This window comes from Pelodiscus sinensis, chromosome 3, assembly GCF_052426305.1.
Source record: "Pelodiscus sinensis isolate ZL-2025 chromosome 3, ASM5242630v1, whole genome shotgun sequence".
Classification (NCBI taxonomy): Eukaryota; Metazoa; Chordata; order Testudines; family Trionychidae; genus Pelodiscus; species Pelodiscus sinensis.
The window spans coordinates 59,189,937-59,215,157 of record NC_143054.1 but is presented as its reverse complement, the minus strand read 5'-3'; the positions used below and the strand labels follow the sequence as shown (position 1 = coordinate 59,215,157).

The 25,221-nt window shown below is 42.0% G+C and overlaps 1 long non-coding RNA gene across 1 annotated transcript in view; it reads left to right on the top strand.

Annotated features, from left to right (window-relative positions):
* Window positions 1-2,401: 2,401 nt before the first annotated feature.
* Window positions 2,402-25,221, top strand: part of LOC142827819 (uncharacterized) — a 34,625-nt gene continuing 11,805 nt past the window's right edge. Inside the window, exon 1 of the long non-coding RNA XR_012902579.2 lies at window positions 2,402-3,435. This is a non-coding gene — a long non-coding RNA (uncharacterized LOC142827819). The remainder of the gene's footprint in view (window positions 3,436-25,221) is intronic.

Sequence of the window (25,221 nt, the reverse complement as noted above, 5' to 3'; positions counted from 1 at the left end):
TTCCTGCTGCTGGCTTAAGTAGTGCCAGCTGGAATTCCACCAATAGGACTTCAGGGGCAGAGCCTCACACTAGAGCTGGGCTTCATGGGTCCCAGGAAAGCAATTGTTAGCAGTTTTTGGTGCATAGCTGTTCCTGCACACCTACGTTCATGGGTCATGATAGGAAGGGACTGTTGTAATCATTCTAGCCTGACCTCCCATGTAACATTAGAACATAAAGTTGCCCCACAATAATTCCTAGAGCACAGCTCTTAGAAAGACATCCAATTTTGAAATTATTAGTGATGGAGGACCCCCCACTACAACCCTTCTTAAATTGTTCCAATGGTTAATTCATCTATTAAAATGTACAGATTAGTTACACCTTGAATTTGTCTAGTTTCAACCTTCAGCCATTGAATTTTGTTGTATCTTTCTCTGTGAGTCTGAAGTGCCTATTTATAAATATTTGTTCTCCATGTAGATACCGATAGCCTGTAATCAAGTTGCCCTTTAATCTTCTCTTTGTTAATCCATATAGATTGTGCTCTTTGAGTTTATCACTATAAAGCACATTTTCTTACCCTTCCGTCAGTCTTGTGGTTTTTTTAAAATCATCTCCAATTAATCAACCTCCTTCTTAAATTGTAGACACCAGAAGTGGACACAGTATTCCAGCAGCAGTTGCACCAGTGTCAAATACCCTAGTCCTACAATGGATTCTCCTGTTTAAACATCCATTGATTTGGTTAGCCCTTGTGCCACAGGGTCACACTAAAAGCTCATGTTCACCTTATTCACCACCACAACCCTCAAATCATTTTTTCAGAGTCACTGTTTTCCAGAATGCAATTCTGTAAGTATGGGTTACATTCTTTTTTCTTAGATGCTTATGTTTATATTCGCCTTTTTAAAACACATTGTTTGCTCATACCCGATTTACCAAGTGATCAGTCTGAATCAGTGTCCTGGTCTCTTCATTTATTTACCATTCCTCTCATTTTTGTGTCCTCTGCAAACATTATCACTGACGATTTTATGTTTTCATGAGGTCATTGACAAAAATATTAAACAGTATATGGCTAAGAAACAATCTCTGATCTGAGGGAACCCATTGAATTACCTGCTCTCAATGATAATTCTCCATTTTACATCATGCTTTGATCCCTATCAGTTAGCCAGGTTTTAATTCATATGATATGGGCCATATTAAATTAATATCATGCTAGATTTTTAACACAAACATCAGTGCTGCTACATTTATCAACCAAACATGTATTTGCATTTAAAAAATCAAATTAGTTTAACAGGTTATATTTTCCATAAACCCATGTTGATTTATATTAAGTACTTAACTTTCCTTTAATACATTATTCAGTCTTGCCCAGATTGATGTCAGGCTGACAGACCTATAAATTCCCAGGTCATCCCATCTACCTTATAAAAATTGTCCTATTAACTTTCTTTCTGGTTTTGAGAACTTCTCTTGTGCTCCAAGATTTCATGCAAATCAACATTACCGTCCAGTTTGCTTCTCACATTTTTTCACAATGTAGTGATTTAAAAATGTTTAACTTTCGTAGCTGCCATTTAACATCCTACAAAGTTACTAGTGGAGTGGAAAGAGTGTTATCATCATATAGAATGAGAATAAAACATCTGAATATATTCCCCCTAAGCACAGGAAAAAAATATTTATTGAACAAATTTGCTACTCCCATTTTGACAGAGTACCACACCTCCTTGATCCTGTTATAACCATTTATTTTTAATATTCCAATTGTGTGAATCATTCCACCAGGTTTCAGTAATATTAACTACATCAAATTAGTACTCAGAAATTTTATTCCAATTCTTCTTAGTTATTACCCAGTCCCCCAGCATTGGTGTATAGGCATTTCAGGAATTTATTTTCTTCATGTCCTCCAGTTCCTTGATTAATTTGTTCTCAGTGTATTTCTTTTCTGCTGAGCACTCATATCTTACCTCTTTTTACCATCCTCTTTAGCTATTAGTTTAACACCTTCCTGAATACTCCAGCTACTCTGTCCTTGAACTAGATCTGTCCCATTCATTGCACTCCCCATACTGCAGGCTTTTGGGTGGCCCCTGCACTCAGCAGCAACGGCAGGAGTTGCAGGAAGCAAAGCAACCCAGAAACCTGCTCCACTCTGCCCCACCATTTCCCAGATGCATAGTTCTGCTTCTTGCTGCCATGGTGAAGCAGAGCAACTCCTCTGGGAGTTGGGCTCTGGGGATCATGACACGCTGAGGCCAGATTGCTCCACTTCTCATCATCACAGTGAGTGTGGAAGAGCTCAACCCGTGCTCCCAGAGAGGGTTTGAGGGAAGGGGAGGAGTTGGGGTAGACAGGGATGGTGCAGGGGTGGGATAAGGCAGGGTGGGGACAGAGCAGGGATAGGAACAGAGCAGGGGTAGAGTTTGGGGCAAGTGCAGGAGCAGAGCAGGGTTGGGAAGAGGTGAACGAGGGACACAGCCTGGGGCAAAGCGGAGGGTTGTCCTAGGCCCCACATTCCTTGAGGGACGTTGCTGCCCTGGACAGATTGGTTCTCCTTCTACTGACATGAAAACCCTTCAAACTATATACCCCTCTGTCCTCACTGAAGGTGGACCAATATTTCTGCTTCTGAGGTCATGAAGTAATACAGTATGGTGCGGTGCCACCCACTGCAAAATGATGTGCTTCTGTGAAGTACAATAGTTATTGCACTTTGTGACAGGGTGTGCATATCCTGCACTGGTACCCAAATAAGGCGCACTTTCCAAAAAATGTTGTTGAATATTTAAATATTTTCACAAAGGGGAAAAAGTGTTCTCTGCTGCTATAAACACTAGGGCTGCGTCTAGACTGGCATGATTTTGTGCAAATACTTTTAATGGAAAATTACAAAGTCAGTGTTCTTGCACAAATACTCGTGGTCAGTGTAGACAGGTGGCAAGATTTTGCGCAAAAGTAGTTGCTTTTGTGCAAAATCATGCCAGTCTAGACACACCCAAAGTGTTCTAACATTGAGGGGTTGAAGCATGGGTTTATGTAAATAACTTCAGGCATATGAGTTTGCATACTTCTGTGCATCGATCCTAATGCGCAACAAGAGTCCCAATCCATTTAGATAATGCCAGGTTAGTCAACCATTTTTATACATAGTCTGCTTTGGCTTGTCTTATTTAATACATAGGGACTAATATGTATGTAAGAAGCTCCCATTCCACTCACTGAGAATGGTGGCTAGAACTTAGCCCAGGACTTTCAAGCTGTCCATATGCTTACAGGAAATACACTTAAACTTACTGTTAAACTATTTTAACCAGAGGTACATGTCCATCATAGGATGAAGATATAATGCGCTTATGCTGTTTTAATGTTTTATCTTCTTAGGTGCAGTGTCTCTGTGTAATACTGCCAAAAGAAGTGAGAAGGACTCCAGGTTCACAGTAAGTCCTCTGTCTTTCTTCCAAACTCCTTTAACTGGTGGTCAAATGCTCAAGTCATTAGTTTAACAAAACTTCCACTGATTTCACCTTTACATCTTGACTTTTTAAAATTGTGTCTTCTTTTGTCCTGAAAGATGATTGCAGGCACTATTATCTACCATTTAATTGCTAAGGAATAACTGAATAATTGACCTAAAAAGAATTCTGTGTCATTAAAATCCTTGACTCTCTCACGAACAATTGATCTAATAAAAAATATTACCTCACCCACATTGTCACTCTAATATACTTGACTCAGCACTGCAAACAAGGTATAAATAATATCAATTAGGTGCCTAATTGCTCAATTGCACCCTCTTGTTGAAAGGATATCTGTCATTAATGCCCACAGTTCATAGTGCATGAAAAATTGCACATGCATATATTTATAGCCACAAAATGAAAATATATTTTTTTAAAGCTGTCCCTTTGTGGTTACTTTTCTACCAATTGTTTTTTTTGCCCTAATTCTTCACTTGCTTTCTTTATGCTTTTGAATTTAGCAGAAGCATCTTTAAAACCATGTTTTGCTCTTTATTCAAAATATAATTGAAAGGTGCCTAACTTTAAGGCACCCTAGCTGAGTTCCCAGCCCTTCCCATCTCACTTCACCAATATTTTATCATCTTTCTTTCTGTTTCTCCTGCTTCTCTTTGTTCTGTCCAAAAAAAAAAAAAAAAAAGTTTTGAGCCTGGAAAGGGGGCATATTAAGTCTCCAATCTGTACTATGCCTTTCTAAGTCAGGATACAAAATTATATTTGTAAATTACCCATAAAAGAGGGATATCAGAATCATTACTTACATTTAATATATTAGTATTTCAGGGAGCGCTTAGTTGCAGTCTCCTTAGAAGGGATTATGTTTCCCAAATCTCAAAAGACCAGGGAAGTACTATTAAAAGAATAGTCTTTTTTCCCTATTTGCTATATCTTCCATTAGCAATGAGGATAGTTCATATGCAAAGCACAGAGGTCTTTGTTACACCTACAGGAACATTTACTTTCTAAAACAGTTAAATGGTGGCATTAGTAATGCAAACACTTGCACTATATTATTTAATAATAGACACTTCACCCGTAAATTTCCTGTCTGACATGACATGCTGCATTTATTGGCTGCAAGGTTTAAAAACCATGAAACATGTATTGTAATACTTTAAAAAAATGGCAGCATCTGGGGAAGAAAATATAGGATGTTTGCTGCTAAAATTTTCACAGAAAAATAAATTGCAATGTTTCTCTGCAAATATGTCTATGTCCAGTGTAACTTTAGGTCACAACAGCCTACTGCAAAGCTTGAATTATTTTTAATTTCTAGATAACACAAACCTATTTAGCAGGGAGTTGTGGGGTGGAATCAGTTCTGTAAATGCAGAACATCATGAATCAACTCCTGAGAAAAAAATAAAGATATTCCCTGTTCGATCTCCCTCCTACATCCAGTCTCTGGCCATATGACATCTAGCCTCTATTACGCTGTAGCTGAATTATCTCCAGCAATTAGAACATTGGACGCTGTACATTAATGATGAATAGCTGTACATTTTTTACCAATTATTTAAATATCCTTATTATTACTAGCTGCTTAGTTGGTATGGTTTCAAGTTATTCACCTGAAATCAAGATTCTTGCCTCAGTTTCTCATTAAGCCCTGATCTACACTAGGGAGTTATTTCAAAATAACTCCCCTTATTTTGAAATAACCAGCAAAGCGCCCACACTACAATGTCTGTTATTTCAAAATAAGGGGATGGTTATTTTAAATAATAACTCCTGCTTTTTGAGGAATAATGCTTATTTCAAAATAGTTATTTTCAAATAGTAGTAGTGTGGACTCCACGGCTGCTATTTCGAAATAACTACTTCCCAAAGTCATGCAGAATAATTACTCCCCAGGGCTTCATAGGGTTCTAAGTCGAGGAAGCCAGTTCACATTAAGGGAGCCTGCCCCAGACTAATTTCAAGGCTTCCCTATACTGTGGACATGCTATTTCAAAATAGTTATTTCCGGAGTTATTATTTCCAAATAAGTTATTTTTAAATAATTTCCTACTGTAATCGTGCCCCAAGAGAGAAAAAACTAGGAAGCAATCAACAAAGGATAACTATCCCTTTGGTTTAAGGAAATATTTTGTGGCTGCTACTTTCCCCTCCAACCATACCCAGCTTTACACCTCCAAGTATGGAAGCCTCTCTTGGACTAAAAATAGATATTATCCCTCCTTGCAGCATGGGGGTGGAACAGTGGAGTGAGAGCTTTATATCTGTCTGGGACAGCAGGGGAAAAAAACCTTTGGCCCCTTAAAGGATTGTACCCTCTTTCTCCTTTTTGTGGGTTCTAAGGGCTGGTCTATGCTAAAGCTGTAAGTTGACCTAAGTTATGCTACTTCAGTTATGTAAGTTTTGTACCTGGGGTGAATTTAACTTAGTTCGACTTACACTGGTATCTGCACCGCTTTGCGTCGACGGGTGATCCTTACTTTTCTTGGGGAGCTGGTGTACAGAAATCAACAGGAGAGCCCTCTCCCATCGACTTTACGAGTCTTCACCAGACAGGCTAAAACAATACTGTTGCATCACTCTCAGCAGTGCCAATTTAGTGTAAACCTGGCCTTAGTTTCCTGATGGGCTTGAGAAGAAGGGCTCTGTGACTGATTGCCAGAAGAGTGCAGCACAAGGGTGCTGAGAAGAAAAGCTTCTGCCTTCTAAAATCAGAGTAGAACTAGGTTTGGGAGTTTTGTTGTGGGGCTAGTCTCCTTTTTAGGGATACGAAGCACAGGCACCGACTTTGCGCTGTGCTAGAAGGTGCTTGAGTCCTCACTCTGCCCAGGCCCCACCTCCAATCTAGCCCTTCCCCCAAGGCCCTGCCTCGATTTGCTTCTTTCTACCTGCACTCCACTAGTGCCCCACCTCCTCCCAGCCTTGTTCTTACCCCCTGAGCTCCCTTTCCTCAGCTTCCAGCATGTCATGAAACAGCTGATTGCGGTGGGCAGGAGGCACAGGGAGGGGCAGATCAGCGGGCCCTCTGACAGACAGGAGGCACTGGGAGGGAAAGAGGAGCTGATGTTGACCTGCTAGTGGCTGCTCAGGACCCATCATTCTTTCCCCCAAAGTTGCTGCCTAGACTATGAAGGATTATTTTTCTCACTTTCAGATTGGCTCAAGCAGTGTAAAATTGTTTTACTTTCACTTCAGTAGCCCACAGGTCCAGAGGGCAGGTTAGGCTATAAAATTATTTTGTCACAACTTGGCTCATACCCAGTGTGACGGGGTCCGTTATGGGCCTGAGCTTGTGCCCCTCCCCATCTTACTGGTCTCTCGCGTACCTCTAAGGTTGTGGGCGCGAGCTCGTGCCCCTCCCCGAGGGTCACGGCCCAGCGAGCCCTAGTCTACCCCTTCGGTCCAGGAGGTGCCGGTCCCACCTCCCAGGGGTCACTTCCTACTCCGGGTCCTTGTCTCTAGTCCCCCCTGCGGGGGACAGTGTGCAGCATTGTGGGCGGGGGCTAGGGGGACCCAGGCCCACCCTCTCCACCGGGTCCCAGCCCGGGACCCTAAGGGCTTGGGGGTTACCACTCCCTCACCCAGATGACGGGGTTCCAACCCGTAGCGCGTCAGCCCATGGGCGCCAAAAGATCCCTGTCCCAGGCTGCTTCCTAGCCGCCCCCGTAGGGTCGTCCCTGACCCCCGAATCACCTGGTCTCACCTCTTCGCTCTCGGCAGCGTGGGTGTCCCCGCACCGGCACGAAAGGGGCTGGGTTGTCTCTTGGCATGCCCTGCCGGGGCCGCGCACGTCCGGCTCGCTCTGCCGGCCCCCGCTGCCTGCAGCTGCCACCGGGCTTTGCTCCCCGCCGCGAGCGGCAGGCGCGTTTCCCTGCCGGTGCGCCAGCGCAGCCATCCCTCCCGGGGTTTCTGCCGGCGGCGGGGCTGTTGCCCGCCCCGTTCTAGTGCGGGCCACTGCTGGCCCGTCACACCCAGTGTAATTGTTCCACAAAGGGTCCAGCTCCCCAGTAAATCAGAATTGGAAAAGGAGTAGGGAAAAGTGTGTGGTATAGTGAGGCTATAACCCCCTCTTCCCAAAGCCATTTAACCCTTGTACAAGGGGATGGCAGTGGAGTCCCAATTATGGTGGTGAGTCCAGGGAAATAGAGCAGAGAATAAATCTCATCACATGTTCTGATGAAACATTTCTTCAAAAACGAATGATTAGTTAAGCCTGAAATTTCCCTGGGAGCAAAGTGAGAGTGATGAACAGCTGATGAACCATAGATTTCCTCCTTGGTTTCCTGCCAGCTTGCCTGGTGGGCTTCTGAATACCCAGATCCAGTGTCTGCAACTCCAGGGCATTGCACCATGTGGACTATGCCAAGGCTGGGGATGCAAAGGCTTCCAGAGTTCTAGGCCAACTGGCTCCCAGACCAGCTCCAGCTCCTGCAGCTTGGTGAGCCAGATGGCCTGGGGAGACAGGCAGCCCAGAGCTATGGATTTCCTGTTCCTGGAGCGGTCTGCATGCTGAGGCTGCCAGGAACAGAGGCTCTGGGACGCCCCGGCAACTGCTCAGAAAATTTGACATTCTTGCCTGCATCACCACAGTTCACTGTTTAGTTGTAGCCCAGCCCCTGAAAAAAATCATGTCAAGTTCACTCAGAAGCTACCAGGGCTTCCAAGGGAGCAAATTCCATTTCAGATACACCACAGAGAATGGGAGGAAGAGTCACCTGAAAGCCTGGTCCCTCATGCAACCACTCAGCAGGCAGAACTGGATCAATGGGCCGTCCTTCTGTGAGGCCTCGCCTGCTCACTCTGTTGCTCTTCCTCCCCGAATCTCATTCACTAGGCTGGGGTACGGGTTCAGGCTCCAGTCTTGGGTGTGTGGCAAATGCCTTTTCCCCTCGACCACTCCAGGGTCCACCCCCCGCTGCCTTCAGGAGGTCCCTTATCCTGCCTTCCTAATGCAGGAGCCTGGTCCATCCCTGGGGCAGCCTGTGTAACCAAGTTATTGCAAATGGTTCTGAGAAGTTGCTATTTACTGAAGTTGCAGTCTAGTTACACTACTTTCTGATATCTGCTCTTACTTCCTGTGATGCCTCGCACAATGGGCCTTGTTTTACTTTATGTAAAACTAAGTAGGTTTTCTAGGTTGCCTTTCTTCTCCTTATTAAGATACACTATCAAGCACTCAGGCAGAAAAGTGCAGTGGAAGCCCGCCTTGGCTGATGGGTAGCTTCAATCTCCATCTAACAGTAGTGTCCTGCCAGGATTTTGTTTTTGTTTTCCTTTCATCTAGGTCAGCTGTTTCAGGTGGCTGTACACAGGGCTACAACAAATAAAAAGTAAAAATGTTTCTCACAGATGAGTCATCTATTCCAAACCTGTGTGCTTTGTTCAGAGCACTAGGAATTTGGATCCCATTAAGAATTGTAGGTTTGGCCCCATCGAGAAATGACTCACATTTGTTTCATGAAAGATTTTTTTTCCTCACACAGCTAATATTCTCTTCCCACCTGCTCCTGCAGTAAAATCAAAATACTAAATTTGGGAGATTACATTCCCTACCATTGCAACAAACTGGTGTCATTAGACACAGGATTTAAAAATAAAGACACCGTCTGGTGAAAGGAAAACATTCGTATACAAACATAAGCATATTTAATTATAACAAGAGCTCTGCTAAGTATTAAAATTGCTTCTTATAAATGTTTGCCAGTTCAGTTTAATCCCAGCATGAAAAATCTCCCCTCTTTTGTATGGACACCCCATCCTTGGAACAAAAGTAAATGGAGAATAAAATTGGGCTTTGAATGTCTAGCATTCTCTTGCATTCCACTATTCATAATGGCATTCTTTAAATGCTGATTTTTCCTCTTTGCTTTCTTTAAGGGAAAAAGAAATATGAGGTAAAAAAAGGAAATAATAACATATATGTACTGCAGAGACTGCAGTGTCTCATTGTGAGCCATTCTGGTTAGTCATAAACTATATGATCAGTCAGTTTAAACTCAGCTATGTTCTAAATGATATCTGAAAGCCTAACATGCAGTCACAGAATGTAATTAGGACTTTTATTGTGCATATTGAAAATTAATGATCAAATGGTCAGCCCAGGACCAACAACATATTTCAACATTCACAAGATATTAACATAACCAATGCAAGCTTCTGTCCACTCACATAGAGTTGTGACAGGAATAAGCAATGCGGGGATGGGGGGAGAGGAGGGAGGTAATGCTTTATACCCTAATGCATCCACATAGGGTAAATTACAATCATTACTTTAATTTTTAATATCAAAAACATTTATGAATCAAATTGAGCCTGAGGTAAATGAGTGCCCTAGGTGTGACCACCTCAAATTCAAAAGTGGGGTAGTGCTCCGCTAGTTCAAACTTAATTTGAACTAGCGGAGCGCTTAATTCGAACTAGGTAAACCTCATTCCACGAGGACTAACACCTAGTTCGAATTAAGTAGTTCGAATTAAGTAGTTCGAATTAAGGGCTGTGTAGCCACTTAATTCGAACTAGTGGGAGCTTAGCCCTTCCCAGCTTGCCCTGGTGGCCACTCTGGCCAACACCAGGGAAACTCTTCTGTCCCCCTCCCGGCCCCGGAGCCCTTAAAGGGCCACGGTCTGGCTACAGTGTTTGTGCCAGTTGCAAGTCTTCCAGCACCCAGCCAGCAGACTCTGCACCTGCCACCTGATGAGCCAGCCACCCGCTGCCCCCCAGCCCTCCCCCTCTTCCCGGGACCAGGCTGGCGACTCACAGGAATCTGCCCAGGGCCACAAGAGGTGGGCGCCCGCTTGGTCAAGTGCGGAGATCGTGGACCTCATCGAGGTTTGGGGGGAAGCCTCCAATGTCCACAATCTCCACACTAGCCACAGGAACGCGGCTGTGTACAGCTGCATGGCTGACAGCCTGGCCGCCAGAGGCCACCAGCGGAGCTGGGATCAGGTACGCTGTAAAATTAAGGACCTGCGGCAGTTCTACTCCCGGGCCTGCCAGCCAGGGGCCGACCTGGAGGCCTGCCCCCACTTTGAGGCCCTGGACCATATCCTGGGGGCTCATGCCATCCATGCCCCCTGGGTGGTGATCGACCCCGGGGCAGAGGGACCCGTCCCGGACCCGGAGGAGGAGGAGCAGGAGGACGCCGAGAGCCAGGAGCCTGCCGGGAGCCTGCCCAGGACCCCCGAGGCACCCCACAGAGCACAATGCCTGTGTCGTCCGAGGCCGGGGAGGCCTCTACATGTGAGTACCATCATGCTCCCCTTATGTGTACGGGAGGGTTGTGGGGGGAGAGGGAGCCCAGGGACCATGCACCTGGGTCTTGCCCGCCATGGAGCAGCAGCTGGGTGTCATGCAGGGGCCCTGGCCTTGCAGAGGGGGGCTGGGTTTCACCCACCTTGTCCCCAGGGAGAATTGACCGCTGCTCTTGTTTCACCACAGCCGCAGCACCTGGGACTGCAGGGCGCACCACCCCGCCTGCAACAGCCACGCGCACCCGGGCCAGCAGGCGTGCCAGGAACAAGGAGGAGTACCAGCGGCGGCACCTGCTGTTCCTGGATCACCAGCTCTGCACCCAGGACCACTGGATCCAGGAGAACCTTCGGCTGCACCAGCGGAGTTTGGAGGTGCTGGAGGAGCAGGGCCGTGCCCTCAGAGGCCACCTCCAGACCCTGGTGGATGGGTTCCTGCCTCCTCCTGCTCCAGCTCCTGCGGCTGACCCTGCTCTTGCTCCTCCTCCCACCCCTGCTCCCCCTGCTCCTCCTGCCCCTGCTCCCCCTCCCACTTCCTCTGCACCCCCCATCCCTCCTGCCCCACCCTCCACACCCATTCCCCCCCGATGCCCCCGTACCCGCAGTGCTGCGAGACAGGAGAGCCAGACAGACCCCCAAGCCTGAGCTTTCCCTTCCCTTCCTCCCTTTCCTCCCCTTCCAGCTCCCTCCTCCCAGGTTTCCCCCTCCCCTCTCCCACCCTCATTCCTCCCTCCCCCCACCCCAGTTATGTAAAATAAAAAGATAATTTTGTTGGCAAAAAGGTGTCTTTATTTGACATTAGGAAGGGGGGCTAGGGAAGGGAAGGTGGAAGAAGGCCACAGTGGGGCATGCAGGGAGAGTTCAGTCCTCCTCCTCCACATGGAAGCTCTCCCGCAGGGCTTCCCAGATCCGGATGGCCCCCCGCTGGGCTTCCTGGATGGCGGCGGTGCGGGGCTGAGCGTAGTGGTCAGCCATGCGGTCAGCCTCAGCCATCCAGGCTGGCAGGAAAGCCTCCCCCTTCCACTCACACAAATTGTGCAGCACACAACATGCTGCCACCACGGGAGGGATATTGTGCTCTGCAAGGTCGAGACGGGAGAGGAGGCATCTAAATTGGGCTTTCAGTCACCTGAAGGCCCCCTCGATGATGCAGGCCCTGGTCAGCCTGGCATTGAAGGCCTGGCAGGATGGGTTGAGGTTCCCCGTGTAGGGTTTCATGAGCCAGGGCTGTAGGGGGTAGGCCGCATCCACCACCAGGCACACGGCCATGTCCACGTCCCCGACCCTGATTTGGCAGTCGGGGAAGAAGGTCCCGGCCTGCAGCCTCTGGCACACGGAGGAGTTCCGGTACACCCTGGCGTCGTGTGCCTTGCTGGACCAGCCCACATTAATGTCCATGAACTGTCCCCGGTAGTCACACACAGCCTGTGGGAGCACGGAGAAGTACCCCTTGCGGTTCACGTACTGGGAGGCCTGGTGTTCCGGGGCACAGATGGGGATGTGCGTCCCGTCGATGGCTCCCCCGCAGTTGGGGAAGCCAAGGGCACCGAACCCCCGGATGACGGTGTCAGGGTCGGCGAGGTGGACCACCCTGCGGAGCAGCACCCGGTTGATGGCCTTGACCACCTTCAGAGAGACACAGCAAAGCGCGAATCACTGGGGCGCCTGGGTGGCTGGGAGTGTTCATGCCCTGGCAGTGCCCCGCGCCCCACTCCTGGAAGCAACCCCCCCGGGCGGCATGTAGTATGGCCGGGACAGACCGACCCCCTCAAATAGTTAGAAGCAAAGGATTAATAAAGGAACAAAGATATAGAAAGGGGAAGTCACATCGGAGATCAGATACAGAGCTGAGAACCGAACCCAGGTTTCTTAATACCCAATTCTCCTTCATATCTGTTATACCCAACTGCTTCCTGATTTAATGGCTATAGACACAAGAACTTTGTTGTGGTGTGTTTTGCCATATATTTACATTATTGATAGGTTACCCTGCAGTGATGTATCATACATTTCCTGATGACTCCTAGTCTATTCCAAACTCCTTAATTTGCAAAATTCCCATTGATTTTAATATTACTTTTGTCTGAGAAAGGAGTTCAAGACTGGGATCTGTAGCTGAAGTAAACATGAAATGTTGACTCAGATTTGTCTGTTCAAATATATTCATTAAAGCAACTCCATCTGTTTAGCTGTCACAGTCCAGGTAATGTGTCTGATCCCAGAATCAGAAGAGAAGAGACCTCAATGTGTGGTCCAGCAGAACAGAAAATGAACGTGACCTAGGGAAACGCTGCCTTCTGAAGCTTGAAGAGACTGCAAGGGAGTAGAGAACAGGTAGACAATTCAGCAGAAGTGAGTTTTAAGAGAGGATTTTAAAAAGTAGCATACTTCAGTAATGAAGGTGAAAAGAGACTATCTGTTGACCATATCTTGGATAGAAACTGATTCAGAACTATAAATTAATCCCTGTTCTGAAGACTTAAGAACAAAAGCTCCTTGCAAAAAGCTCCTTGTAATTAATGAAAAACCTTGTATTGTTAGACACTTAGCAGCCACATTTTATTTCATTTGCATTGTGCTAACCAACAAGCTGGAATTTCATTTATAGTGGTTTTTTTCTCTCTTGCTGATCCTTCATTATCATTGACCTAACAAACAAAACTGTGTACTGACCTCATTGATGTCACTCCAGGAAGACCACTAAAAGACATATACCACCATGTCTCCCTTTGGGGCATGCAGGATTCTAGCTGCAGTGGCGCTCATACAGTCCTGCAGTGCAAGGGGAAGAGAGCTTGAGGATGTGTAAATCTGAGTGCAAGTATACAGCTATATACCACAGTGGAATGAGTGGTGAGAAGCAAAGGCACAGAGGTATTTAGCAGCTGAATGTAACTCTGCTTTGTGGCTTTAAAAATGTTTGAAATAATATGTGACTAGACCACTGAGACTTGCAGAAGGGAAATTTCAAATATTACATTTCTGGCAGCCCTTTCCCATTAAAGCATGTCTGGGGAGCAATGTTATCCTGATATTCTTCAAATATATTGTTGCAAGATATACAGCAAATATACTGCTCAAGGGCCAAATTTTGTCAGGTAATCTGTCCTCCCTACATTAGTGTCCCTCCCATTCCTATGAACAGGAGTAGTACACTTGTATTACAGAGACAGCAACTATTTGGAAAAATATTACCAAGCACTTATGATAGGAGAAAATTTCCCTACTATATAGTGTATCATATGTCCTATGAATACACTGTCATGTTGTCTTAGGGATGGTGTTCGACTCCATTATGACAAACTAATGTAAGCTTTAGAAGAAGATCAATTCTTCTATAAGTATTAGTTTTTTCATATTCCCAGGATTATTCGTGTCATTTTTTCTACAATGAAAAAAAAGATTAAATGGTTGTTATGGAACACAAATAGTTTTTTATTTCATATGCAAGTGAAATCATCATCAAAGTGAACCAACATCAGTGCTTTTAGCCATTGTATACATTGCTCTACACAATTCTGTGAATGTCTTTCCACCTTGATCCATAATACTCTTCTTATTACAGTCTGAGGCTTCTATTGAGCAGATATTATCAATAACTCTGAATTGTACCAAGATGTTTGGATTACAGTTTTCTTAAAATGTGTCTAATGTAAGACAACAAACTAATTTCCCCTTGAACTCTGGTCTCCAGAGATGAAAGACTAGTTGCACTGAACTTCTACTGCATCCTTACCTCCTGCCTACTTAAAAGGGTTTGTTTAATCTCTGTCTTTCATATCTGTTACTCATGGATATCCATTATTAATTTAACCTGTTATTTATGATAACATTTTATTTTAAAAAATGAGAAACAAACAGACCCTATTACTATATTGCAATTTCTCATAAAGATCATCTAATAACCCAGTCTTATTTCGTACTTACACATTTCAGTATCACTCTACATATGTTTAATTTAAGCCATAGAAAATTCAGTTTGCTGCCATTTTGTTAGAGCGTTAACTAAAATATTTCTTTAGTTCATTACATATGTGAAATAAAAAAGCATCTGCCTAATGCTTTAGATTATTTAGCCAAATATTAAAGATATAATCCACAAATTGAATAACCTATCCTTATCCCTTATGGCCAGAATTAATAAACCATAAAACTGATTGATCAAAAATACTGCACCCTCCCTACAGACATTAACTCAGTTTGTGCTTGCTGTCCCCAAAAGACTATGAGCATATACTACTATGTAAAGTAGTGCATACCAAAGTAAATTGGAGACATAACATCAAAAAATATAAATAACTTAAACTAATTTTTAAATGAACCAATTCAATTCGACTGAAATGCAAATTGTGTAGATTTCCAGTGCAATGCTGATTGAAACATGCATTTAGTGGAAGATGATATGAAATGATGTGGTATTTCTCACTACCGCATATTTGAAGTTATGTTAAATGTGTTATGAGGCACAGTCACAAACACTAATTCTGTGAGCTACTTTATTCAGCATGGCTTCTGCTAAGGTGGATTTTTAGCTGAGTTTGACTTCAGTGGTACTATCCCCAAAACCAGAGTTACTCATATGTGTCCGAAGGCCTCCAAGATGCCCATTTAAGTCAATGTGTGGTGTGAAAAATCAGTAGCTTATTCAAGAGCTTATGTCTCCATTACCATAGGTCTTTCCTGCCAAGTATGAATGTAGAGATTTTTTACCCCAGAACCTCAACAAAATTCACCCTGAGGGAAATCCCTTGCAAGCTATGAGGCTACTAGATGATATCTGGTACTTTTTCAGTCTCATTGTTCATTACACTTGAGGGCCAACAGCTACAAACTTTTGCATCACTCCAAGAAACTCAAGAATTAGGATACAAAATTGTAAGCTTTTCACACACAAAATTCGTATTCAAGTAATCAGGAGTTCCACTGACACAATTTGCGGGATTAGGGCACTGATATTTAGAAAACTAATTCTGGGACTTTCAGGCAGCAAGTTTACTAAATTTTATAAACGGTCAGTTTTTGTAAATGGTCGAGTTAGGTCTGAGAACAGTCAGGCTATTTACAGGGATTTACAAACTGGGAGTTGCAAGTTTATGTGAGTGTCATGACTAAATGCCTCCCAGCTAGCTAGCAAGTCTGCTATAAAAACTGATATCTGTATATTTTTAATATCACTTTTCACAGCCTCCCAGCTAACTAGCAGATTCACTGTGAAGTCTGTGCTGGTAAGTCTGCTGTGAAAAATGATATTAATAAGCATATAAATATCACTTTAGTGTTAAATATAAAATCTTGGGCTTAATTTATGAGGGATCCACTCAAAGGCTTGCTGTGTGTGAAAGGGGTCACCAATACAAAAAGCATGAGAACCACTATGCTATAATCTACTGGTCTGTACTGAATGAAGTCCTGAGTATATTCCTGTGCTAAAAGGCTTTGGAAGAGCCTACCATTTAAAAGTATTATATTGTATTAAAAGTATAATATCTTCTTTCCTCTTGCATACTCTTATGAATGGGGTTGCCAACTCTCCCAGTCGGGATGGACCGAATGCCATTTGCAGCAATGGTGTCCAGTTTGATTGAGTTGACAACCTTACTTCTGTAACACATTGTATCCAGCATCAGTTAAGCTCCTTAGTTTAATATTTGTCAGATAACTAATGTAGTTTATTAATTAATTCATTAAACTATTTTTACAGTTTTAGATTTGCTATCTTTGCCTACTTTTCTTGCTGGGTGTTGTAATTGCCTCTTCTTATTAATTATTTTAGTAGAGATTTTTAATCTCTAGAGACCTGTTCTTGTACACTGGAAGCCCTTAGGGATGCAGATAGCACTGTGATATGTAATATCTGGCCTTCATGACCCTCTACATGAGGCCTCCCATTCCTGCTACATACCCACCCCAAGAAACAGTGCAGGGACAGGAAAAGAGCAGTAAAGGCAGGTCCTCCACTTGTCGAGAAGAGTTGCCAATCTTGGTAGAAACCATACAGACAAAAGGAGGAAGCTGGTCTGTTGTGATTTCTGGTTTTAGAGAAAAACAAGGTAAGAAAATTTGTGGGTTTTTTGTTTTTGTTTTTTAATTGACTGTTTATTCCTCATTCACTGTTGTTAAATGGATGCAAAGAAGCTAGTGAATGGAGATTTGAAAACTGCCCACGTTTCAGAAGTGCTGTTTAGGAATTTCCAAATGTGCAGTCTAACGGAGAGTCGAAACAGGATATAGATTTTAGTGGTGGTATTGTAAGTGACTCAGCATAGAGGCACAAAAAAGGTTGCCTTTTCATCAACTGCCTGCATAGCAGTACCTGTATAAGAGGCAGCCACTATCTCAGTTGCTGAACACCTAGAAGTAGAGTGAATTAGAGCACAGTCAGCAATGCTACATTCTTTACAGAATGAGGAGCTGGGCCATAGATATGGCTCTATTAGCACTGGCTGTCCAACTCACCCTAGCATATGCCAGGCACTCTTTCAAAATGTGTAGAACTTGCCACTTGAGTTGATGCTTCCCTATTGGGCCTCAGGCAGACAGGTTGTGCTGGGCACCTCTGGACCTTGCTGCTATGGTGTATTAAAGCCACAGCAAGTTCCACATAAATATTTTCCTCCACTAGCCATGGTGTTTATAGATGGCTAACCCAGTTTTTAATTGATGTGTGTGGGTTTGTTTCAGTTTTTTTTTTTTTTTTTTTTTTAATTTTCAGGCCTGGGTTAACTCCCACTAACTCTAAAGCAGTGGTCTACAAACTTTTCTTGTCACGCCCCACCTTACCTGGTTTTCACCATGGCCTGGGGCTGTAGCTGGGGTTCAGGGCCAGTATTGAAGCTGAGAGCCAATTGGCAAGGCAGAAGATGTGGTTGGGGCCAGAATAGAGCAGGGGAGCACACTCTCCCTACCCCGATAAGGGTTGGTCCAGGCCACACCACACACCCCTAAAAGCTCTTCTTAGGTTTGGAGACTACTGCAAAAATTGCATTATATGAAAATTATTTGTCTAGAAACTATCTACATTTATGGATTATCTCATCTGACTTGTTGGATGTCACTTAGGTGCTCATATGTTGTTCAGACATGGTATAGGAAATAGGTGGCAAGAAAAGATTATTTTAGCAGGATAATTTAAATAACACAGAACTGTTGTCTTGTTAACAATAACTCTCTTTTTTCTGGCTGAACAAGGAAGCAATTATTCCCTCATGAAGCTATCTGATACATTTCACCTGTTCACGCTTTGGTGTCATAATGATTCAATCAAAGCTCTCCAGGCATTCTTGTCCCAGAAGTGTTGGTCATTCTGGCTAGGGATATAAGAACATGTGTTCACATTATTTAAAGCATAAATGTGGCTGGCCTAGAAAAAGACAGCAGGCAAAATATTCCTCATTTGCTTTCTCTTTTTCTTCTGTTTCTTGCTGGAAACCCTCCCATTGAGGCTTCATCATTTCAGTTTGAAAAACTTTTCTTGATTCTTTTTTTATCAAATAACTTGTATCCTCTAGAAAAGGATTTCAGAGAACTGACTCATCCTGCCCCTTGCCTGTGTTTTAATCACTCTAATTAGCTATTAGGCAGTACTGATTATTTTCTCTCAAGTGGGTCAAGTATTAGTAGTAACTTGCATTTAATTAAATCTGCTTGCCTATATTAATTTCTCTTTCAACTTGCTCATAAATATAAACAATGCTTGTTCACTTTCACTTTACAGTTTAGCAAAGTCTAACACCATTCCAAACATTATAAGTGGAAGGGAGGATATTCAGTGTCTGCCAGGTGGCATCTAGCACTTTGCAGAATTGAATCCTAGGTGATTATTCAATAATCAGATGAAAACAAAACTAACACATGTTGGTAAACCTTTCTCAGCTGTATCCAAAGTCCACGTCAATCAATGGGCATCCTCTTGTTGATTTCAGTGATGTTTGGCTCAGGCCCTGAATTGAAAGCTAGACAGGCTCTTCTACATTTATCTTTATAATATTATCTATAACTGTATATTTAAATAAGGCTTATATGCTTCCAGATACTCAGATAACTGAGACTATAATATGAAAATAGTTGAGCCAGGGATATAGAATAGTTCAGAGTGCTCCTTGCACTGTTACTTTCTCTAGCTAATCTAGTCATATACATTGCAAATTTGTTTAATTTATATAAGAATTTTAGGCAGATTCTGGTGTCAAAATAAACAATAACAAAAGAGAGGCCTTTGCTATCTATATCGTAAGTTGTTTTAGCAGATTCATTTCCACTTCAGTGTGCTAATTATTCTATAAAATTCTAATACAAATTAAAGATAAAATCTCTACCAATTGGGTTACACTATTACAAAAAATAATGAAGATCTAGAGAGATGGAAATCTCTCATTTTTCCCATAAATTGCAAGAATAAATTTCTAAAAATAAATGCATTTGCTAGCTTAAATTAACTTTTTCAGGTTTTATGTTACCTGAACCCTCATTAGGAACTCACCAGAAATTATATTTAGTCTAACAAATGACCTGAAATGGGCAGACTGCCTGTATCACATATTGGAAAATGGCAGAGTTTTTCTCTAGATTTTAAATTTTATTGCTTTTTAGGTCAAATGAGAATTCTGCTAAATTACCATAATAGCAGCTCTCAACAAAATTGAATTGTAAGAGAAGTATCTGATTTATTTAATGTTTTCTAAAGGAAGGCTGGTAATGGCTATGTCTACACTGCGTTTTTTTTTTTTTCAGAAGAGGATATGCAAATGGATGTTCATTTGCATACTTTCTTCCAATTCTTTTTGTGGAAGAAGTTTTGCTGCTAAAAAGCCCTGTGTAGACAGGGCCATTTGTTGGGGAAAAAAACACTCTTTTTCACAAGACCCTGTAAACCTTGATTTTTGAGGACTAAGGGATCTTGTGAAATAGGGTTTTTTTTCCAACAAATGGCCCCATCTATACGGGATTTTTTAGTGGCAAAACCTCTTTCCCCAAAAGAATGGGAAGAAAATATGCAAATGAGCATTCCATTTGAATATCCTCTTCCGCAAAAAAGCGACAGTGTAGACATAGCCATGAGTGATCACCCTTTTACCTACGATTCATTTAGCTGAGGCCAAAAAGTGCCTGTGGCCTTCCTCATTTATCTCTTCTTTCTTCAATACATGGCATGGGGTGGGGGACATTGTTTGTTTTTTTTCTGGTCTCTTCAGAGAACTTCAATTACTGGTTAAATAAAAACTTTACTGAATAGAATCTTTATTATCCAACTTTAGAAACTTTATGATCCAACTGCAGGACTAGAGTCTGAAAGAGTTTGTTAACAATAATATTGTATAATATATACAGGAACAACTAATGCAAATTTTTTGAAGTATAAAGATGGACACATACGTTGTTATATTCCCAAGACTGTAGCAAATGATCAGCTAGGGCCATTATTAACATGTGTTGGAGTTAACCATTTAAATAAAATTAATGAGAATGAACATGCCCCTTGAACTGGAATTTGTCAGTACAATTAATCTGGGTGTCATACTGTTCTAAAGAACAATTTCTCTGCTTTCCCATAGCTAGAGTCACTGGGTGCTAATTACTAGTATTTAACCTGACTAAGATTACTGTTACTGGGGAAGCTAATAGGTGGCAACTACGCAAGTAGAGATCTATTCAAATAATTTATTAGAAATTCAGAGTTACAAAATAGTGGAGGTTGTGTGGCTTAGGAAGAGGTATGATAGACTGAGGACTTATGGGAAAGTGGAGTAGAGGAAAAGCTATTGATTGGCAAATAGTGGTGCAATATTTTTTATTTTAAAAAGAAAAGGTTTAAAAAATTGAATATGAAAAAATTTGTTTTAAGTTGAAAAAAATTACTCCAATTCTCCAGGGGAAAACTTGTGATAGAGTAACACAAAATGATTCTCCCCTGCCTTTTTTGTTTGTTTGTTTGTTTGGTTAGCAAACTAGACAATCAATTATTTGCAGAGCTCTCACACCAGTCTTGCATATTTTAAAACAGTTAAAAGGGAAATGTCATTCTCTTCAATCTCTTTATGCTCTCACTCTAGCTAGAGGTGACCTTTTCCCCACAAACTCCAGAAAATTTACAATCCAGGCCCTCATCTTTTTACCCTGTAACTTAAACAAACAAACAAACAAACGAAGTCCTTAATTATTAGCACCACTCCTATTATTAGGGTTGTCATGGGACAGGAGCACTCTGTACAACTGCGCTTGAGAAAGTCCCTGAAACTTGCCAACGTGGAATCCCTGCCTTGTGTATTTGCACAGTACAGTTAAAATGTTTGATACATGGTGAGATGTTGGGGGGAATTGTATGTCTTGGATATAGCAGAGTGGGAGTTCCCCTCCTCAATCCTCCAACAGTCCAGTGTCATGTTCTGACAGATTTGGGATAGACTTTGTGACTTTTAAATTTTTGAATATGTGTCTAGAGACCATGATGGCTGCAGATGTAAATAAATATAGAAAAATTAAGGCTCCTAAGATGCTATAAGAGACAAAGAGATACTAACACATTTCTTTAAACACTCAGCAACCCAGACATCTGTAGCCTAAAGAGAAATAGATCTTATTATTTTTGCTAATATGACTGGGACATAGAATTTCTCTCTTTTTTTGTACTTCCTGTCCATGATTTTTGATGGGCTTTCACCAAAGTAAAACAAACTGTAACATTAATAGAAGATCTGAACTGTGGGTGTCTGAGCATTGTGTAAAGTGCCTAGGATAAAGGAGAGGTAATTTCCAGCATCAAATCCGAGAGGCGTTTGCAGGTTTGTTTATTTGGTACAGCTCATCATCCCTTTGTGTGGCAGAGAAGCTGGTATCTGTCAGCAAATGATATTTAATATGGAGCAGAATTATGCTAAGATGATTTGCATAAATCTATAATGAGATGTTGAATTGATTTCACCTGGCATGCCAGAAGCTGTCTGCTTACAGGAAAAAGTTAATCAGTTTAAAAGATGTTAATTAGCATCCTTAAACACCTTCTTTGTAACAATAGACACTCATTTTGAAGATCCAGAATGTTTACAGAAACCTATTATGAACCTATCAAGAAATACCTATGTGAGAGTGGGAAGAAGGGATGTGAGTAGATAATAAAGAAAAGCAATCAGGTAATCACATTTGTGAGGAATGTCAAGGCAGATAAATCAACCATGTGAAAGAAATGTGAGGAATATGTCTGGAAAAGGTTTTGAACTGGCAAGAAATTGAGTTGTAGAAAGGAGAAATGTCTGTATTACTGACCAAAATGTCCAGAGGGGAATGCAGCATTCTAGAATTTTAGTACCCCTTTCTTTTTACTGTACCTAAGCCAACGTAAGCCTACTTTGATGATCTTTGCAGATAGGTCAAACCATTTATTTTACTTTAATATAGTGGTGATGGATTTTTCTTTGTTATAATTTTTACAAGACAATATGATCATAGATTGTTTGCCTGAGTAGCTTCGTGCATACCATACCAGAAGAGAGCAAAGTCTTCTGTCTCAAAGCAAAAAAGTAGACAAGGTGAAAAAAATCTAAAATGTTAGTCACAAATCTTGATCAAAGAAGTTCTCCCAAGAGGGTATGTTGCATACAGAGCTGAGATCATGAGAACAAAAGGTAGATACCTACAGACTAAGGAGGAGACATGACTAGGAAAGGATTCAGAGGACAGTCTGCAGGACTAATTTTTCTGATATTAGTTGAACTCTTTTGAAGCAGTCATCAAGCTGCATCAACCTGTCATGTGGCGTGAGGGCTGGACGGAGAAGTAAATGTGTATTGGGAATTTTTGGTCACTGCTGTCAGTTCTTTCTACCTCAGGTTTCTACTAGATTATTCACCTATGAAGCTATAGTTTCATATTCTGCCAGTCACTTTTACTAAAGACTCTCAGCACTTTCCAGTCTCTGCTTTCTGAAAACACTGGTAATCTTTTTTATGTCTGTCTTTGCATGACTTTCTTCTATCTGATGACAAGAAGGGTGAGGATAAAAGAGTAAAACAAGGCCTGGAGAATCTAATCATAAATATACAACAGTATTGTGCTGTCAATGATATCAAAACATTTCAAGAAATATGCTTCTGTGTTACTGAATCACAAACACAAGAAATATGAATCAACCTACAAAGTTTCATTTTATTATCCTTTTAAACCCAAAGACCTCATTAGTAATTCAGCACCTGAGTTCCTTCAATCTGAAAAATATTTCCTGCTTACTCTATAATTAATTTACACTATTGGCTGTTGACTTTAGCAATCTCTTCTTTATTCCTTACATTAAGGAAATGCTGCTTGAATTGTTTAAACTGTACATTAGTCTTCTTCTCAGTATTAGGCCAAGACTTCTTGTAGCAACCCATTTCATTTTGTTTTTCTTACCTTTCCGGACACTGCACCCTTCTGTGACTCTTCCACAAAATGTTTAGAATCTGCCTGACTTCCTCTCACAACTTTTATTTCCTAAATTTGGGATCTCTTTACTTGTTATTGCTGAAGTCAGGAAGAATGTAATCAAAACTACACACAACAGGTCTCCAATGGTATTTTACTAGTGACCCATAAAGTGCTGGAATGACTGTTTAAGTATATTAGTGTTGGGTGAAATCTTAATTCAATTTTTTATTGAAATAACTGAAAAAATGCAGAAAGCATCTGTATTACTGTTTTCAAAATAAGGTAAGTCACATGGCTCTGGATCATTGACTTGGTGAACCTACCTCATGTGATAGCATTGGCCTCCTTGTTTTGTTAATTTTTGTTCACAGAAATGGCTGCATTTTTGGTGTTTTATTATAGAAGAGGTAGGGATAGAAGGGAAAAAAATCACAAAAGATGGTAGGGTCTTGTTTCTGTTTATACGTACTACTCATACTACCCAAAGAATGTCCAGGGGTATAGTGGCATTCCCGGTGGTGATCAAATCAACCAGGAGGGTAGGCAAAGTAGGAATGCATATGGTGGACGCCCGTATGCAATCTTCCATGAGGACATGGTGTCCATAAGGCTGATCCCAAGGTCATTCCTGAGGTGATATCATGATTTCTCATCAACCAAAGCATCTGCTTGCCTGTGTTTTTATGCTATGCCATAGTAGGCAGGGAAACGGTGAACTTTCATTCCTTGGGTACACAGTGGGCCCTTGGTTTTTTACCTATTGAGGACAAAAATGTTCCAGAAGTTGCCTAGATTTTTTGCCTCACTTGTGGAGAGGAAGATGGGGAAAGGCCATTTCTGCCAGAGACTGTTAAAGTGCTCAAGATGCACAGCACTTTGCAATAAGCTGTGCAAAGTCCCTTTGCTCCATAAAGTAAGTGGGTATGCACCACAGTTAGGAGAGGATCAGGAGGTACAATAGGAGTTTTGGGACACATTTTCCCTTATTGGAAACCTACCACTCCAAAGAAGATCTAAATGCACATGCTAGAATATAGAAAAGGCCAACCAAATTTGGAAACATAACTTTCAGAGGGAAACAATCGTGTGTGTCAGGCATTTGTCATGGTGATTGCAAACACCCATGTTTAGAAGAGGGAAAGCCACTTACACCAATGAAGGATATAAGTCCTAACATGAGTTATTTATAACATGAAGAATCAGTAGATTACAAGTAATAATTTGTAAATTAATACTCATCTAGTGTGTTGTGATCCAGCACAGACTTCTTTTTATGGACATCAAAATGCAGTGATCTGAGAAGCTTCTGAATCCTAGGGCACTGGAAAGGCCTAAGTGGTGAAAACTTAGATGGGAATGAAAACATGTTTAAACAGCTAATGTGCTGACTTTCTGACAGCACACAAAGGGATGTGTGGAGGATAAGTGGTATAAATTCTGATCATATTGCTGGAAACTGCACATGAAGTCCTCGGAAATATGAAACCAGGGCTAGAAAGATAAGAAGGGAGACTTGGTGGTGGAATCCTCAAGTAAAAGGATCTGTTGAAAAGAAGAAGGTAACTGTTAAATTTGCTGCCAGAGTGGGAATGACGTATATATTGAGGCAACAAAGGAGGCCAAACAATGTTGCAGCAGGCAAATTTTTGGCATGTGAAGAGGCATAGAACTGACTAAAATGATATGGGCAGAGGAAGAATACTATGTTCAAACTCACTATGGCAAGAGAATGAAAAATGACTGGTGAAAGGTTGCTTATATTAAAAACAAATATGGTATATTGAAAACGAATGGTGAATCGAAATCTGGAGTGGATGTTTTGAAAGAGTGATGAAAAAAGGGAACTAAGAACACATAAGCCGAACTGGGACATGATAGATTGCTTTCACAAGGAAGATGTTGTAGAGGCACTTACATGCCCTCTCTTTTTTTCATTGTCCTGGTCCAATGGCTGAAGTCATTGGGAAGGGAAGGTGTAAATTATTTTACAAGTCTGTTCAATGATGTTCTTAAACATAAAATGCCAGATGAATGCTGTAAAAGCTTTGTAGTGCCCATTTTTACAAGTTTTCAAATCCTTGCCACGTAAATATCAGAAACAAGA